Source organism: Prunus mume, linkage group LG2 (assembly GCF_029339155.1).
Source record: "Prunus mume cultivar Tortuosa linkage group LG2, ASM2933915v1, whole genome shotgun sequence".
NCBI lineage: Eukaryota > Viridiplantae > Streptophyta > Magnoliopsida > Rosales > Rosaceae > Prunus > Prunus mume.
Genome location: NC_142699.1, coordinates 19193112 through 19198070, shown reverse-complemented (window position 1 = coordinate 19198070; position 4959 = coordinate 19193112).

Genomic DNA, 4959 nt, shown 5'->3' with positions numbered 1-4959 from the left:
ATTAAAGACATTAAGAGTCATGATTGTTCACCAACTAATTGTTTACTAAGTAATATACTTTTTCCTTTATAATGTTAGAAGACGTTTTAAGTTCAAGACAGACTTCCATTATTTATATTTTCAAAAGTAATGATTGTTCAAACGCATATATGGTATTATGAATGCTTACTAGCAAATTGAAAAGCTTTATAACTTTATATTATTACAAAAAATCTGAGTAGGGTTGAAGGACGCATAAAAAGTAAGTAGAAAGCACGATGCCGGATAATGTCACAACTTGTGTTAAAATTAAAATTAAAATTAAAAAAGACAGAGAAAAAAAAAACAGGTGGTGGTAGGATAATATCGACAGGTCGGATATTATTGTAATCATTAGGTTCGTAGTCACCATCACGTGTAGAGTGCAGTCTTTGGGGGATTTGGCTGAGGCCGAGAGGAATTTTGTAACCATTCAAAAGAAAGCTGAGTCAGCTCTTTCGCTTTAGTCTCTGCAAGTTTTAGATGGAACGGAACAACTATCATTTGGTTTAGTAGTATTTGTCTCTATTTAATTGATACAGAGATTCGAATACAACTCACGTGAATGACGACGATGACAATATATACACGATGAATTTAATATCTAATTGTGACTAACTTCATTGCTGTAATATAACTTTATCGCAAATATATTAATTCATTGTAAAAATATCTTGTAAACATCGTAACTCTATTCGGTCATAATTTTGTATAGGGCCAGGCCGGCCCCATTGCTTGATATTAATTTATTCTGCTTAATAATAATGAAAACCTGCCCTACCTAGGTCAAGTGTCTCATTGCTTGATTTTAATGTTGCTCTAATATCACCGTCGTTGGTTCAAGTGGAGTGAAAACGTAATTTCCACTTTCAAAAATAAAAAATTTCAAAATCTTTGTCCTTATCCAGTTACGAAGATGATAAAAAAAATCTTTGATATACCGTCAGACTGAGATGATATCGAAGAATTAGTCTTCTATCAAGAAATATATAAAATATAGGAAGATTTATTATTATATTTAATATAGGGGCTCAAATTAAAAATAATAATAATAAGATAAAAGGCAAAAACAAAACTCTATATAACATGAACTTGAGAAACACATTCAAAGTTTATTTACAATATAACAAATAGACTTCAAACTTCCTATAAATTACAAAATTGCCATTAATTTCTTAAAACAAACCCAACTCTCAAAACACTCAATATGACATCAAAATAATTTAATAATTAAATTTAAATTTAAAATAGTCTGCTGTTATTTTTTGGATTTGTTTATAGAAATTAAATAGTGTAGAATTTATCTATATCATTAGTGCTAAAAATGAGTATATAACTAAATATCTCTAAAATATATTCATCAGTTCCCTTTTTTTTTTACAAAAGAGGCGTAAAAGTATTAAATATATATTATGGTCTCTCCACATTGTGTTTTTAGCACATTTTGACCTTTCATATAAAACTATATCTTAATTATCGGGATATATAACTTACTAGCTATTAGTGGTAGTAACTTCACATCTATCTTCAACGCAATATGTAACACTTTCTTTTTCCATTAAAGAAAGAAAAGATTGATTTGAAAGAAGTTGACGTCAAAAAATAATATTTATTGCGTTAACAGGGTTTAACTCAATAAATAAAAGGCATTGATTTGCATATCAATTTTTTTAGTGCCGAATTCCTCTCATGTCACATTTGGTAGTGTGTATGAAAAACTTCATCCCCTTAGCTTCGTTTTTCACTTATTATTAATTTATTAAAAATTATCCATTTCCATCAATAATAATATGCAACTCGAAAAATAGTTCGAAAGTAGGTGATTAAGCATCACATGCATTGGTCAAGAAATTGCACGCTTTCAGAGTAGAGTGATTAAGCATCTAAACATAGTGGTACCATATTTTAACTTCAAATTAAAATGATTAAATGATTAATGACAAAAAAAAACTTCCACTTCAACAACAATTTAAGTTGTCAAAACTCCTCTAACCTCACCAAGGATTGTCAGGTTTTGCATATTTGCCAAATTGCAAGTAAAGACAGCAATTTTGAATTGGTTATGACTATAACCGAGCGTACTAATTAAGATCAATATAATGCATGTGATGGAAATTTTGGTGACAATGATAACCACAAATGGAGCACACTTGCATGCAAAGTTATTCTTCCTAAAAAGAATAATAACTATTGCTAATAATTTTTTTATTTAAAGTAGTAATTGATCGATAGGGTTGTGGAATAATTCGTGTATATCTTCTCATTCAGCTCTTTTGAGTTTTCTTGTTTTTTTTATATAAGAAAATGTCATAAATATCATGTTAAATATTTAATTAACAGGATATGTTGAGTGTATCCTCGTTTTTTTTTTCTTTCCCCAATAGTGTATCCTTGTTATTAGGAAAATTCTATATGAACCCCATAAATTACTATTTACACTCCATAATTTTTTACACCCCACTAAATTTTAATAAAATTTCAAATTACTCATTAAACCCCTTTTTTCCCTAAATTGCCCTCATAAACCCCATTCCCTAACCACCCACCGAAAACCCCCTTCCCTTTCAGCCATACCCCATATGAAATCAAACCCTACCTCATCTGATATCCAGCCACACCCCACCGAAAATTCTCTCCTCTTGCAAACACATCCCATCGCGCACCCCATCCCATTTACACCAACGTCCATCGCAGAACCATTGAAGAAGCCATTTGCCATTGCCTCCATCGCAGAACATCGAAGAACTCATCCCTTTGCCATCGGAGATCTTTGCTCACCATCGAAGAAGCCCTTTGTCATCGCCTCCAGCAAACTCAAACCATCTCTGAAACAGAACCATCACACCCATCTCCATCTCTACAAACCCGAAAGCCATTGAAGGTCAAGTTCTCACAAATCCTTATTCAAGGTTGATTTCAAATTTGATTTATATATTTACGTTTCTAAGTGTTGATTAAGCCTACATTTGATTTCATTTTTGAAAAGCCAAAGTCTGATATTGATTTTGATTTTGATTTCAAAGTCTGATATAATGACAATATTATTCAATTTTCCTTGTTCACGAGCCCATCAAAGTAATGCATCTCTACCATTGAATATCTACACATAAAACTCATATTATTTAAATATAAAATTTGAAACATTAATACCACGTTAATGATACTAAAAAGGATTTCAGACAAATAATTACCGAATAAGTTGTGAATTGATCACTATAGTCCATTACACATTCTGTTCCCACATTGTTGCCTTCAGTAGGAGCGCACCTTGATTTTGTTCCTTCAATGGGAGTAAGATCAAAATAACTTGGATTAAATTTGTGGTCGGCAATAAGTTACTGAAAAAATAAATAAATAAATTTCGATTGGATGCCACTGAAACGCGGGTAAAAGTTCGGTAGTACACCACTAAACTACGTTCTATCTTACGGTGGATCCCCACCGAATATTAAGTTTCTCACCGGTGAAATCCAACTGAAAACGGTGCAACGTTTCGTGGCATTCCACCGAAATTATCTGTCGCATTCGATCGATGTCTGAATACAACCAATGTTATGAAATACTAAACTTGCAAAACGCTAAAAAATAAACTCGTACATCATTCCAAGCGTCTCTAACTTCAATCTCACCCTTCATGAATAAATACAATATATTTTTTTACCAGTATAAACTTATAAATCTTGGGTTTAGGGTTTAGGAACATGATAGTTTGAGAAAAAAGTCAAACTAAGGTTGCAGGAACATATGTGGGGTGTAGTGAGCAATTTTAATTTTAATTTTAATTTTTTTTGTCGTTAACGGTAATTGTGTACAAGAGTAAAATAGGTTATTTATATTTAAAATTAGTATGGGGTGTAAAGAGCAATTAATTGGGTGCCAATAAAATCACCCTTGTTATTATTACTACTTTTTAAAATGTCACAAATATCATGTTAATTAAATACATGATATTTATGACATTTTCTTATAACAAAAACAAGAAAACTCAAAAGAGCTGAATGAGTAGATATACACGAATTATTCCACAACCCTATCGATCAATTACTACTTTAAATAAAATAGAATACCGATTGGCTCATTACATATAACTTGTGAGGAGTCATTCATCTTTAAAGACTATTTTATTTTTTTGGAAAAGATACTTTATTAAAAAATAGAAGCACCATCAAGGGCGGATCTACACCTCCAGCCCAATGCTGATTTTTTTTTTTAAATTTAAAATTTTAGTGTTAGTGGTTTAAGCCGAATAAAAAAATATTTAATTTCTAATTTTAATTGTTGTTGTTAAGTTGTTATGATTTAGGATTTGGGTGATAACTTTTAGGGATTGTTATTTATGTTTTATTTTGTCTAGTATTTCTTGTTAGCATATCATGTCACATGATGACAATAGAGCGACAGAGAGAGAAAAAACTATTTATTAATTATTCAAAAAAAGTAGTATGGATAACAAGGATACACCATTGGGAAAAGCAAAAAAAAAGAGGATACACCTTCTGCATATGATATTGATGCTTCAATTCATAAAGAACTTACTTAACTCAAATCTCAAATAGTTGAACAATGTGTTTTATTTGATATTTATTTATATTTTGTACTTATTTGTGTTATATTTGCTCGTAATGTGGCCTTAATTGATTTATAAAATTTTATTTATATTTTTCTTTCAAGAGAAAAAAGGCTTATAATATATCTCTTGTAAAAAATAAAATTTAGCATACCTCTATAAAAATTATTGGGTCCACCATTGAGCACCATATGAGTATATGATAAATAGGATGAAACTATCCGAAAACTAACCGAAATTTGAATTTGAATTTGAATTTGAATTTGATAGCGTATGTGGAATTTTGACACTTTGGAAAACATTTAACTCTACCTGAAATACCTAATATTATATTTTAAAAATTAAATGGGGTTCATATGATGCATAAAAGATGA